The sequence below is a fragment of the Malurus melanocephalus genome, unplaced genomic scaffold, assembly GCF_030028575.1.
Source record: "Malurus melanocephalus ecotype Western Australia unplaced genomic scaffold, MMel_1.1 scaffold_0, whole genome shotgun sequence".
In the NCBI taxonomy this organism is placed as follows: Eukaryota; Metazoa; Chordata; class Aves; order Passeriformes; family Maluridae; genus Malurus; species Malurus melanocephalus.
In genome coordinates, this window is record NW_026623232.1 from 1,039,093 (window position 1) to 1,054,730 (window position 15,638).

Consider the following 15,638-nt stretch of genomic DNA (forward strand, 5'->3'; position numbering starts at 1 on the left):
AGAGTTCACAGACCAGAGCTGTTTCAAAATAATTCAAATTACTTCCCAATGCATGGAAATGAATACACCTTTTTTGTCTCTGTTAACCCCTTTTGCTAATCTTTAGACAGGGTTTGTTGAAACACAGTAATCCTGGCAGTAATTGCTGAGAAATAATCTAATATCGTGCTAATTTACAAAAAAAAATCAAGTACTAAATAAATTCTACTGCTAATTGAATTATAAGCAATATAAAGAATTTTTTCAAAGCAAATTATTTCCAACTTGATAGCTTTTTTAAGCCAAATAATWAAACCAACAGATGAAGATATTTCAGTTTAATCTGAATGTTTTTACTGTCATCAAACAATTTAATAAATGCAAAATTCTGCATGAAACCTTATTAGGTAAATAATGATCCTTGTTAGACAGAGTTCTGCAGCCAAAACACATGAAAAGAAATTGGGYTTAAGTCTTAAATTACCTAGTGATACTCCTAAATGAAGGATTTGCAGCATGTTTTTATATATACAGATGGCATTATGATTCTCAAGAGCATGGAAATGTTATAAATATRACAAGAAATAAAAAAAAAGGACAATCTAGTATATATAAAGCAATTTATTCCTCTGGAGGGATTATTTTAAAAAATATTGAATTTAAAGATCAAATGCTTTTAACAGAAAGTCTAGTGTGAATTTTCAATCAATAGTATTTTATCTGGTGCATGTAGAACCTAGGAGGCAATAGCACTAATTAAGGAACTAAAATAAGTAATGACACAAGGCAGATTATAGAGTACATTCTGTGCAGGTATTAATTCTATATTTAGAGCAGAGTTAGTTGGGTGATAGGCACACTCTAAATGCTAATAAGAAAGGAAAGACTAGATAAGAGGAACATACCTATTTAACGGGTTGCCATTATGGCAGATAACAGAAGGGTATTTATCTCAATGGTTTTTCCCATCTAGCTCATATTGTTCATGGAAATACTTTTGACACGGGAACTGAGAAACTGAGTACTATTCTTGTCATTGGATAATATTCTAATTGCACAACCTTCATTGCTTTCTACAACAGGAATAGRCCCACCCAAGTTGTCTCCAGGTCAGTTACATGCTCCAAAAGTAGTGATTGCTCTTCTCTGGTTTGCACTATCTGGTGGCAGGGCTTCAAGGTGTAGTAGAGCAGTGAGTGATGGGGTAAGTGAGCAATGTAATAATATCTATTTTCAGACTGATTTCGGGACTCCAATACATATAAGTAAAATGACATTCAAACTTTGAAGARTGAGGTGGAATTGGCTATTTTATGGCATGCAAGGGGAAAATAGRAGAATGGAGATTACAGAAGCAATTCTGTAGAAATACTCATACTTTATTAACCTTGAGTTTAAAATCTGTTCAGCGTTCTAGTAACTTCAGATTCACAGTGTTTGCTTTAGTACTTTGTCTTGACCTTGACTTAGAAACCTAAGGAGCTTGCCATGCTAATGTATCTTACTGAGTTTCCTTTAATGCTATTCAGAGAGCTCTTTAACATAGTTTTTGGTTGGCTTCTAGAATATCTGCTGCTGCTTTGTTTATTGCTTTGCAAGTAGTAGTCACAAAGAGAGATATCCTCAGGATCAGCATTAYTAAAAAATATGTGCACATCCATACAGATTAGTAGGCAGTGTTATCCTCTGTTCGTTGTGGGGAAACAAAAMAGAAAGTTATGATCTCCCCGAGATAATTGAAGGAGTCTGTGTTTTGAACTGAGATGCAATTCCTTGTTCTAAGGCCTATATTCAGACCATTTTTTTGACACATCTTGACCATTCATGACAYCATTTTTTTCACATCTTTCTCTTTAACCTATCAAACTGAGATACTTCTTATGGTAATTGTTTTGATATTAAGATGACACATTCAAATATCACTTTCTATGTGTGAATTATTACTCAGTGTTTTGTGGCAATGGCAACATCAATATTTAAAAATAAACAACTTGTTTGGTTTGTTAAGTAAAGGCTTGTCCTTAAAAAAGCAGCTTTTAAAATTCATCAAATTACATGAATGAGTATCTCATTAAGTACAAAATGTCATTTAAATAGGAGTTATTAYCTCCCACATTGTTACAGCTACTGCTACAAACCATTTTCAACAAATCTTTTTTAAGTGTTYTCCTTCCACAAACTATTTCTTTTTGTCTCATTACATTGCTCATCACTGAAAATTTCTTGCCCCTTTCCAGCATACATTGTAGCAATTGAGGACTACCTAAGGTTGGAMTATAGCTTGTAACTTAATGTTGAAGTGAGCTTTGTTGTGTAAGAGATCTTATAAAAAACTTTTAAATAAGCTTTATTTTAACCCTCATCTGTATGGTATCTGGTTGGAATAGAGCTAACTTTCTCCAGAGCAGCCTTTTTGGTGCTATTTTTTGGATTTGTGGCTAAAACAGTGTTCATAACAAGTCAATGTTTTGGCTGTTRCTGAACAGAGCAGCAYTCTGCTTGTCTATGGATGGGAATGGGCTAGAAGCTGGGAGGAGACACAGCTGGCACAAATTGGCCAAAGGAATGTATTTCTTATGATGTCACACTCAGCAATAAAAGCTGGACGTAGAGGAAGGAAAGACATTTTGACTTACACAGAAGCCATTGCCCTGACACCAGCTGGACATTAGTCTAACTGGGAGAGGTGTTGAGTTCTTAGACTTCCCCCTGTATTGTAACCAATTACAGGTTGTAATGTAATGTAACCATTTACAACTGTATAGCCTAGAAAATGTTTATTTCTAAATAGTTTGTTTTTCTACCTTTGAACTCTTCTTAACATGCTAAAATTTTTCATTTTTAATGTCTAATGAAGATTTGGAAAGAAAAAGAAATCAGATGGGATAAGGCCCCCAGTATTGCAGTGGTTCTTCTTTCTTGCTCAACATAAAATCATACAGCTGACTAGGGCTAAGACAGTATCAAGAGACTGGCAGAGGAAGAAAGCTACCAGAATCACTGACCAGTTTTCAGAGTAAGGGTTAGCAAAGGGGTAAAGTCTAGAAATGTCAGCATCCTGTGYGCACCAAAAATTTCTGCAAACTGTTTTCCCTGCCCCTGCCCAGCTCAGAGGTTTAATTGACTGCATTCAACATCATCTTCAATACCATGCAGCTGTATGACCTTGGATCAAACTGCTAGGAAAAGCACAATATGAAAAAAGTCAGCAGAAGCCTGAATTACCATGGAACATTTATTTAATCTTGAAAGTTGAGGTCTTATTCTGTGTTAATGCGGCACTGATGCAMAAAGAATGCTGTACAGTAAATGACATGATCTACACTTTATGGGAAAATGGCAAATCTCAGGCAGATAAACTTAATCATATCTTACGTTTCTAGGGAAACGTACCATTTCAAGATTTGTCTGTAAAYATTTACTTGATACCAATAATCAATAAAGTGAATAAAGCACACTGGCAAACATTTTTATAACCATGGAAGATGTGCAAAGGATTCATTACCAAGTTTATAACACCTTAAACCCTTTATAACACCTCCACTGAAGATGTCAGGATGAGTGCCACAAAACACCAGAATGTTTGCAGACAATAGATGCTTGTAGAGCAGCATCTGCAAAACTCCTTTAGCCTACCAGGGTTTCTCAATACCATTTTCAAATTCAATTAATTATAAGATATAGGGAGCAAGCCGGTCATACAAACAGATATTAGCAGTGTTCATGAGCAGAAACTTGTTGATGATGTTTGATGGCGTTTTTCACATCCTGTTTTAGGTTTCTTTTACTAAAATTTACAGGTATAAAAACACCAGTCATATTTTTCAGAAGTATTGGAAATAGACTTTAACATAAAATCATAGAATCATAGAATGGTTTGGAAGGGACCTTAAAGATCATCTAGTTCCAATCCACTCCCAGGGGGTAGAGATGCCCCCCATAGATMAGTTACTCAGCACCCCATCTAACCTGGCCTTGAACACTTTCCAAGGACAGGGTATCCACAACTCTCTCTGGGTAACCAGACTGTTGAAGGCCTTAGAAGAGTCTAGGTAGATGACTTTGTTCAGTCTTCCTTGACTGACCACTGCAATCACTCTATCATAGRAGGCCACCAGGTTGGTAGGGCATGGTTTGCCCTTAGGGGAAACATCCTTGTTTCACTAATAGTTTTATTTCAATGGTATCTCAATGTCAAGTCTCACTGCGATCAATACTTTCACAGTTCTGTCAACACAGTGTTTTAGGCAGTAGGCACAAGTCTGATATGAAAATAATACCCGGCTCTACTTGCCCACCACCACATCATGCATACTCTTTGTCCCCACTGTGATCCAAAGTTCAGAAAAAGCAGTACATGTAGCTCAATCTGAATGCAAGCCAGGCAAAGTTAGTGCTATGGGCAGATAATAAAGTTTCTCTAGAGTAGAATAGAGTAGAATTTGTAGCTGTACAATCTGTCTGCTTCAGATTTAAGCCCACAGGTCATGAATTTTTATTAGCATGTTTGCATATGTTTTGCAGACAGACCTAAATTTGCTCTACTCTACTGTGACCCTTGATGGCTTAGCATAGCTGAAGAAAATACACTTTGCTTTCAATCTGAGCTTAATGTGTTAAAAAGCTGGAGCTAATGTGGCTTTTTCTAGAAACCAGCTCACATCTGGTTGGAGCACTGCTGATRGAATAAATTGTGGTGTCCCTGCAAATATTTTCCCATATTAAATAAACAGATATCATTTATAGATTAAACTTTTTTCTGTGTCCAGTTGTTAAGGAGATTTTGTCTAGCACAGTTAAATGTTGATCAGACTCCTGTTGTATTTAGCCTTGGTCTTTCTCCAGATTCCATCAGCCTATCCGTTGCATGAAATTGTCAGAAGCTGCACATCGGGGAGAAGCAAGAGCACACTGCCCTTGCAGGGAAGTCACAAGCTGAGCATAATAACAAGGCAAGCAGAYGTCTCACTGACAAGGATCTCACAGCACCAAAGCAAGAAAGCAGAGAAGCTCTAGCAAGGTAAGGATCCAAAATCCTAGTCAAGTTATTGATGATGATGATGGTTGGTCCAAGGTCAATCTGGGAAGGTGATCAGGTTCAGATACATTGACCTGGGTTAGACACAGGGTCAGTGCCTCCAACCAAGTCTGCAGAACGCAGAGGTCAAGCCAGAAAGTCAGACCACAGGTCAGAGTTAAGGTTTGGATTAATGGGGTACCTTTCTAGGTATAGACATAGGCATGATTTCTGCCCCACTCCAGAGTAACTTAGGCAGGAACCAAGAAGGAGAAACTCAGCAGAGAGCCCTGCTGATGCTCTTTAGAAGTCTTTTGGGGAGACCTTCTTCTATCTGTTTCCTCATAATGTGTTTTATCAGCAACCTGGCTTTGAGTGTGTWAAGATTAATTCCCCAAAGGGAAGGCATGCAGTTAGGATGCTAACAGTTCAATATCTATGAGACACTACAATTCATCTTCAAATTAAWATGCACTTTTCTGCTTCTTTTTTTTAATAAATCCGATGTTTTAAGATAGCAGTCTCGCCATAAGCTCAATAACATGGGCCTAAAATAGCAAGATGCCACTTTGAGATCTACATGRAGACCATGGATAACATGAGTAAAGCTCACTTCCACTAAGTTTTTGAGAAACATTACAAAACTATGAAACCAAAAATTACATTTTAATCTGTATTGTTATTTCAGTAGAAAAGCATTTTTTAAGGAATTATATTTTTGGTTGTCCTTTTGTAGAAGAGGTGTAATTAATCTGCCAGCCAGTAGAGTAAGGGAAAAAAATGCTACTGTCTGCATTTTTTGTTCACTTAAGGTTTTTTTTTTTTACAAGTTTTTGTTTCTCATTTTCTGGTTGTCAGTAGAATTATCCTCTTGCCTTCTTTTCTTAATCAGTATGTACTTATGTATTTTATTTTTATATTTTTTTTACTGCATGCATTGGGCCTTCTGAGCAAATTTGTGCTGGTGTACTTACTTTAAGTGTTGGTATTGCATCAGAAACCAATTGCCTCAAAACAGACTGATGGTCCATCTGGTTCAGTATCCTGTTTCCTGTAATGGCTAGTAACAGATGCTTGACAGGAGATTGCAAGAAATCCCATGGAGCCCAATTTTGATACATTTATTCATTAGGGTATTATTTTCTGAGTTAAAGGTGGACATTATGGAGTAAATATGCTTTTATTTTTTAAAAAGTATCTTACCACATAACAATGATTATTCTTTCTCAAGTATATCTTCAATCCTTTCAAATGTGATCACTACTTTTATGAATCACATTAAGTGATCCATCCTCATGAAAATCACGAAACAGTCGGACAGTTTTCTCCAGTCAAAATTAAAAGGGTAAATATTCAGTCTTTCAAATTATTTGTCTGGGACATTAGTGGATTAAATACCTGTTCATGGAGTATTTTTCAGAAAGAATAAATAATACAAACTCAGAAAACACATTCAAGTTTAAGTACGGCTCTTTGTGCAAATTAAGCAATAATCAACATCTGGAGCACCTGTAATTTACTGAAATCTAAAATTTGCTATTCAGAAATTATTTGAAATACCTTTCTTCTCTATACAATAAGTAATAGAAATAATAAGGAATATGTAGATGAGTCATCTTCTTCATTATCACTTTTAGATACTGCTAAATTATCATCACATTTTAGTCATTGTGTTAACAATACCAGAAAGCAGCTAGTATTGCATATAAAATTCCAGTTGCCTTATAATTGATTCTGTATGGGGATTTTTCTTTCTTTCCACATTCCTGTTCTATACACAAACCTCCAGGTCAGTGTATCTGCAGTAGTGTGCACATTTTAAATGCCAAGCAGTGTAAATGCTGAACAGATGATATGTGCAGATCACTGCTGTTTCTCTCCCTTGTCTGCAGCTCTGTTTCAAAGCAAGAAGAACTGAGATGAATCCTTTTACTGGCATATCTTTGAGATTTGTGATTATATTAGAATTAGAGCTTTTCATTATTTTGTAAGTCTTGAAGGCTTCCATTTCATAGAAAGTTCTCATAAGTAGGTCAGACATCACATGCAGACATCTTAAAAAAGGGCACAAAGATGAATTGCAATAGATGATTAAGAAATTGGGCTGGAAGCAGCCACAGCATACAAAGACTTTCTGGTACTCTAAAACTCTCTAAAACACAGAGATTTTAGGAAAAAAAAAAAAAAAAAGCCTCTTAGTATAATGATGCTTACAAATTTTATTTAATGTAACTGTATRCCAACAACAGAATAAATGGAGCTGTGCTATTTAGGGCAATTTTCCATCATCTATTGTCTTGTAAGTCGATACCCTTTAATATTAAACTATAAAAAATGTTTTATAATRCATGGAAATACAAACTCAGGCACTCAAAACTTTCAATATGCTTGGTGTAAAGGTGYCTGCAGAAACCTAATTCTTAACCATCATTCCCCTTGCATGCCATGGTAAAATTTTGCGTAATTAAAGTATCACAAACAGTGGTTTTCACAGGACTCTTGTGATATTCCCTGCAGAGGATGGACAATACTTTCTTAATGGGCATTTATTTAGAGTTTTGTTTTCTGCTCATKGTTCAACGTGTACCCCTATGACTTTTTTACTCTTCATTATTCAAACTTTACTTAGCAGACAGAATTCATTTATGTCTTTTCTGTGACATTCATTACTGTGCTGTTTGACTATTTCATGCAACAGTTAATTTATATTCATTTGGTCCTTTTGACCCTGGGGGTGAACTCCTCATTTTACAGGTGGGAAATTAAGAAAGGCAGAGAGTAAAGAAAAATGCATTTTTTAAAATAAAAGTCCCAAATCAGAGAGAACCATCTTCAATTCTCATATATAAAATAATTTATTATATTTRTTATTGTGTATATAATTTTATATTGAATTATTTATAGAATATTTTACATTTTTATAGCCCAGTTACTGCTATTGAAAATATAAATACTTGCCATTCAAGCAAATCAGACTCCCAGGATCAAGATGAGTCTCTTATTTGAGATTCCCTGCAAATTTTTTTGCTACTTAAGCCATTGAAGTAACYGAACTACTGTAAAGACTTACAGCACACAAGACATGCTTATCAACAGGTTATACGTATATAGACTAATAATGAATATCRTTGCACAGTCTGAAAATGATATTTGCTTTATATTTCCCCCCCTGTCCTCCAGACCTTACTCCTTCCCTGCTCTCCTGTTTCTAGCCATTATTTCTTTGCTGCTATAATGATATCACAGAGTCATAGAACYGCRGAATGTTTTGTGTTGGAAGGGACCTTAAAGATCATCTAATTCYAACCTCCTTGCCCTGAGCAGGTATGTCACCCCTAGACCAGGTTGCTCAGGCCTCATCCTGCCCTGATGGGACATTCACAATTGCCCTGCTGAGCTTTGTGTCATCTGCAAAGTCATTGAGKGTGCACTTGATTCCACTGTCTATGCTGGTGATGAAGATATGGAGGAGCACCAGCTCCAAGACAGAGCCCTGAGGAACAGGGCTCTCTATATTGTTCATTATCATATTCTTTCTTCTCAGTTTTTCTTCACTGTCTAAACAACACAATTCTTAGACTTCTTTATCATTTCTAACCTCAGTTTTCTTATTTAGTCATTTTCACTTCCCTTCGCAGCTTTAAGCCTCTTTAGCACCAGCTMCCCAGGTTTCTTATTTAGTACTTTGCCTGACCTTTATCTCTAAATCTTTCTCATCCATGTGGTTAGGTAATTCACTGAAGCACAAATAAAAATATGTCTGTATCGTACCAGAGCTTAACCCCATTCCTCCATTAAGCAATTAGTAATAGCAATTGCAGCAAGTGTTATACAGCATGTTCCCAACATGCTGCATGTTCAGTGAACATCAGTTGTAAAATAGTAGGAATTTAGTTCTACTAACATTACAGACAACAGGCAAGCTTATTTAAGTCTTAATAGTGTCACATYTGGGCAGATTTTTGTAGGGATAGCAGAAGGGATATTGTTCAACAAAAGCAATTGCCTAAATGAGAAGCTCAAAAATACAATAGCTTCCTATAAYAGATATGAATTTTCCTTTATTCTCTTTCTTACAAGAATTTTTAGTGTTCTGGTTGAAATTTTAAAATAAATGAAAATAATATATCACAAGACAACATTCATGTAAAAAATTTAGCTCAAAGACAATACAGTTTCCAAGTGATTAAACATGGAGAAACTGTATTATAATGTGAATTTTCAGGGAATTTACCCAATAGGCAAGCATGCCACCTTGAATTCAATGCTAATTAATTCATAGAAAACTGTAATRTACCTGAAGTCTGGACCATAATTGAAAAATCCAAAAACTAAATAAAAAGATAACCAATATGATCAATAAAGATTAGAAAGATCTTGAACACTGAATTTTATACAGAATCAGAGAATCACAGAATGGGTAAGGCTGGAAAGGACCACAGTGGCTCATCTGGCCCAACCTCTCTGCTCCAAGCAGGGTCATCCCAGAGCACATGGCAAAAGTTTATGTCCAGATGGTTCTTGAATATCTCCAGGGAGGGAGACTCCACAACCTCTCCAGGCTTTACTGGGTGGTGACTGACTTTTTCAGTGCACAGTCACCACCCAGTAAAGCTTTTCCTCATATTCAGGTGGAACTTCCTTTGCATCAGTTTCTGCCCATTGCCTCTCATCCTACTGCTTGGCAGCATCAAGAAGAGCCTGGCTCCATCCTCTTGGCACCCTGCCTTCAGATATTGWTAGACATYGATGAGMTCCCCTCTCAGCTGTCTCTTCTAGAGACTGAACAGGCCCAGCTCCCTCAGCCCTTCCACASAACAGAGATACTCCAGTCCCTGGATCATCTTTGTTGCTCTCTGCTGGACCTGCTCCAGGAGTTCTGTGTCACTCTTGTCCTGAGGAGCGCAGAACTGGACACAGGACTCCAGGCAAGGCCTCACCAGGGCTTCATGGAGGGGCAGGATCACCTCCTTTGATCTGCTGGCCATACTCTTTCTGATGCAGCACAGGGAACTACAATGGACTCTCCTTCTTTCCTAATGGACTGAAATACATGGAAGTTGTTCTTCAAATAGCAAAGAAGATTTTATGCACAATATCAATATATTCTAAATTTCATTGCTGCAAGCACCTCTCAAAAAGGAATGTCTGTCATGTGTTGAAATACCCCAAAGTGCCTTGGCAGGCTTTTCTGCTTCTGAGGGCTACAAACTACTATTATATCAAAAATTAAGATTGTATTTTAGTTGAAGCAATTTCCCTTTACAGTAGATTTCTTCTGTAAGGAATAACTCTAAGGTTGGCTTTCAACTTCAACATTCTGGCAAGCATTACAATTTTACCTTTTTTTATGACAGGAGAAATTAGAAATTGCAGTTGAACATAAAGCCTTGCTGGCTTAGCTGCAGAACCAAAATTTAGCAAGCTCTCTTTACAAAGATCTTTCCGTTTAAACAGACAAGATAGGCCACACATGGGAGAATTCACAAGAGATGCAAAGTGACTTGGAATCACACTGAGCAGAAAAATGGCAGAGACAGAAGTAAAACCCAAGGTTCCTGAGACTCAGTTTTTTGTTGGTTAAGACTGTTGTGTGACAATTCATCAGGATTCAGAATTATTTGGTATTGATTTAGTTCAGGACTATTCACTTCAACTCAAATTCTGGAGCTCAGTATTGCTTTCAGACAAATATTTTACTAGAGATCAGCTGTACTGAATTTTCTTCCGGAAAAATTATGAAGACCTTGAAAAATTTATGTGAGAAACTTCTTCAAAGGTAGTGCTTTTATCTCCCTTTGTCCTTAACACAGGGACTAAGAAACAAAAGGAGAAAGGTCGTTTATGAAACTGGCACAATGGTAATGTGATTGGGGAAGTCTGGTCTGAAGTTCAGTCAAGGAGCTTTATGTGATGTGTCCTTGTAACCCACATATAATACAGGATTCTACTCCTTAAAACTATTTTCTCAGCAATTTTATTACACCAGAATGAGTAAAGGTTGGTTACCGCTGAAAAGTGTAACAATCTTTTTCAAACAAAATCAAAATAGCAAAGTAAAATCCTCATAACCAAGGGGATCTGGTACAAAAAACCAAGYTGACTGCAGGTATACATACCCGTAAGGAGACTTTAGTCCAGTTAGGGACTGATAAGTATGAGAACATCATACAGACAACTCTAAAAGCATCTAAAACCCAGTGAGGTTTGTACACATAACAATGAAAGCAAAGGAAATGTCAGTACAGGTTTCAACATGGCCCCGGCTGATTCRAATTTGGAGAGTTTGAGGGGAATACATCTTTCTCTGCAACAGTTTACAATGTAGTGCCTAATGAAACATTCAAGAAAAAACTGGGGGGTAGAGGGGGGACGTGTTAAGGCCTAATCAATATTCTTTGTGAGTATCATTTTCAAACAAACTGCATGGAAACAATCTTCATTAGACAGAGGTAAAGCAGTAGTTCTCTTCATCTGCTGAGGCAGACTGGATTGCAACCCAAGACTGGTATTTGCTCATTCTGAAAACAGCAATCCACACCTAGGTTTCTTGGATTTTGCCTCCTTAAAAGTGTTTACCTCTCTTTTTCTTTGGGATAACTCTGGGAGGGCAGACTGTTCTGTTTACCGTGTTGTGGTTTGGGGCATTTTATGAAAGCAAATGAAAGCAAAAAACTGCATGGAGGAAGTTTTGACCTCTATAGTTTAGACTTAATATTTCTATAATGCTTTGAGCTTTTTGTTTAAAAAGCCCCTTCATCTTTGTACTGTTTCTAATGCATTAATATTTTGGAWGGAGTTTACAGCCTTCATGCAAATTCAACAGCACTTGCTCCAGCAAGTGTTCTTGGTGGCACTACTCATGTGGGTGAGTAGGATTCACTGCTACAATATGTACACAATGACATGCATCGTGAAAGGACCTTTCTAGACTTTTTCACCTCATACTCATGCAGAAGGAACCTTGGAATGAAAGAGGAAATATGGAGAGAAAAACGGATTAAACAGTGATTTTGAGATCTAAAGCTGTGAATACTTTTTAAACACAGAATGAATCATCTGCATATACATTTGATGTATTTATTTTATTAATTGAATATCAGACTGAAATAGGCAAGATGYTATGGCATAGCTGCATTTAACATATTTGACTATGATTATACCAACAAAGTTGATAGCTAGCTAGTCTTTGGTACAGATACCATAAAGACTCTGTTATTTTGAATGAGGTTCACTGCTAGCAATTCACAAATAGTTTGAATTTTCCAGTATATTTGAGGTCACATTAATATTTCATCAATGAGCAATCTGCACAGTAGAGACTTATGACTTAACCAGTCATCAGTCATGAAGAGATATTTCCTTCCCAATCAGAAAAAATGCTATTTAAAAAGAATAACATTATAAAGATGGAGACTGTTTCAGTCAAAAAGAAAAATGTTTTCTTGTTTGTATTTACTTCATCCCTTGCAGGAAGAAATAAGATTTTTATCCATAGAAGTAGATAATTGTTATTCAAGAGTATAATTATTAATACGGACTTCCTACACATAGCTCAATCAAAGAATTTCAGTTCAGATTCCCATTATTTAATTAGAACTCAGTGATAGTGCGACACAGTTGTGATGCCCTATGCATAGCCTTGCTATCTTACATATTTTTAATAACAAATGTGTAATGATGATATGCAAATTTGGACTTTTTAATAACTGCTATGATAACGTGTCATCTAATTTGGGCCACTTCTGTGTACCAGTTCTTCATAATGAAAAATCACACTTTGTTTTCATCTGTGTTCTCATAAGAATATGAACTATATTAGTACAATAGTCCACTGCAGTTCATAGACTTTATAGCTGRGATTCTTACGCATGACTGCCTGGAAATGAACCATAAATAACCATGGCTTGGTGARCTAAAAACAGCATTATGCAATATAAAACAAAATCCTATATTTGAATCTCTTATTTCCACTCTCATTACCAATACAGACAAAGAAGTAGGCATGCAAAGGAGAAGAAGATAATTTCTGTATGCTACCAGAACTTTYTATTTAATATTTTCCTACTGGTCAAGAGAGGACTTTAAGATATTAATTCAAAACTTTCTTGGAAGATAAGAGACAGAGTTCAGTAGATATGAATATTACAGATGGAATAATTAAATATAATATKAGGTACTTCTAGTATTTTGTGCTAAAGTCTTTATTTTATGGATTTACCATCTTATTATTTTGTCTAAGTCTATCAAAAACAGTTTGAGAGACCATAATAAATTATTTGTGAACAATTCAATTAAGCATTTGTGATGATATGAATTTGTAATGTTGTGTAATGTTTTGAATATTTATTGCATATCTATTTTATGTTGAGCATGTTGTTATACCCTCCAGGACATTTCACAGAAGACATTTCATTTGAAGTGTTATTTCCTGAAGGAACAAGCAGAAGTATAATTCTCCTCTATTACTTCAACATGTAATGGTACCCCTCTCTGCTACATAGTCATAGATGTTTTCTAGCTGACCCTATGTCCAAATAAAATCAAACTGTTCTTAGGCATGAATGTTGTAACTCCAGCTAGCAATGGTCTAAATATTCACTCTATATTTAATCTGTTTCCTTTGATACATAGTCATTGTTGTACAGTCTTCAGTTTGGAGGTAGGGAGTATGATTGTACATTGATCAAACCTGACTCTGGACCTAAGAGAACAGACTTCTGCATCACATTTTTCGCAGAAAGATTGCAATTCAGGGCTGTTCAGAGTCATCTGGCTTACCATAGAAAATTATTCTTCACTATGGGGAAATATTTAAACTTTAACTTCTTGGGCAAACTGCAGTCTATTAAATGACATTCAATACATCTTCATCAAAATTACCAAAATATCATAAAGAACTGATCTTTCACGGAATGTTTGCAAAGGAGAAAAAAACAGCAGCTGTAGACCATTTCCATCCAAAGCGAAGATCTATTACTTTTACATTGCCACCTTTAACCTAAGTGTACAGCACCATAGAATTTGTAAAAGAAAGCAAATATATCCAACAAAAAGATCTGTCTAAAAATATCCTGGCAAAATAATACCAAAAAGTATCCAATCAGCCTTACAAAAATGAGGCYCTGACTCTATATGTCTCCTTTTTATGGGGAATGAAAATGCAAATAATCTGTAATGGATATTATTGCTTAGTACAATGCTATGAGCTGTTAAGATGTGATTATAAGTGCAGTGTGCAAGTATATACAGAACAGTAAAAATATTTATGATATGAGCTATAACACTCAGTAAGATGATCAGTGCTGACACCTCAAGAAAATCAAATGTCTCATACATTTTATATTAATTTTGTACATGAAGATAATTGGATTTGTCATTTTTATAACAACACACAAAACATCACATAGAACATAAAAGAAGTTAAGTCCTTAATGGAGCAGTAGGAATGCTTTTCTTTTTTTTTTTTTTTTTTTTTGTGGGGAGTAGTTACATTAAGCAGCAGGAAGGAAATTTTCTCAAAAATTCAAATTACTTTTTGAATCTTGAATTGGTTTAATAAATACCTCCTTTCCCTCCTGTTCTCAAAAAATCCTTTATTTTGTTGAGTTTCCTTTTGATATGAGAAGTAGTTTTCAAGTTTTGTGTCATCCTCAAATCTCTCATCATGGGTCTTCCAAAGGGCCAGATGTACCCAGTGCCTTCTGAAGTATCAGGTTGCTTTGGACTGAATCTTCTATGCCCCTGAGAAAAGCAAGCTGAAAAGCATTGGCTTCTGGCAATCAGCATATTTGCTTTTTTATTCTACAAGGGTAAAATAATGCATAAAATAATTGTTTAACCCAGGTTTTGGCTCTCTTAACTCCAAAACTGGCACATTGCCAAGCACATCAATGCTCCAAAAGGGCACCCAAAGATGCCATTACCAGTTGTTGGTCACTAAGACCCAGCAATATATTTAGAAAAGGCAGTAAGGGGTTTTTTTTATTTCCCAAATGAAGATACTAGCCTTAGGCTAAATGTTGGTTTGGTCTTTGTAATGGCTATTAAAAAGGTTCYGTCCTGTTGAATAACAAAGATTTTATTCATCCTAGTAAAATCTGTTCTGCATCACAGACATGTACTAACAGAAGATGCTAGAATTGACTTTTCTGGCTTTTTCTTTGCCATGGGTTTGATGTTTTTGTTTGATTTTTTTTTGTTGTTGTTGTTGGGTTGGGTTTTTTTGTGGGGGATTTTTTCATTTTTGGTTGGTTCATTTGTTTTTCTTTATTTTTTTTAATTTTGGTACTTGTAGTATTTCCACACTGCATCACACCTCACTTCCTAACTATYATTTCTTAAATGTTGACATCAGCTATAAGGGCTAGAAAAACTTGCATTCATTTGCATATCTGAAAATGTGCATCTTCTGTAAAGAGAGGTGAGGGGGCTTCTTCTTTATCAGCACTATCAGGTCCATCCCTTTCACCACATCACTTCTTCAGTCCTTTCCCCTAAGGTTTAGTCTGCTGTCTTCAAACATTTGCAATCAGGCTATTCAKAATAATTTTAGGTATCTAGTTTTGCTAAATTCAGGGTTGAACACTGTTAAAATTACATGTTTTCCTAAGCATCAAGAAAGAAATTTCTTACTTGAAGT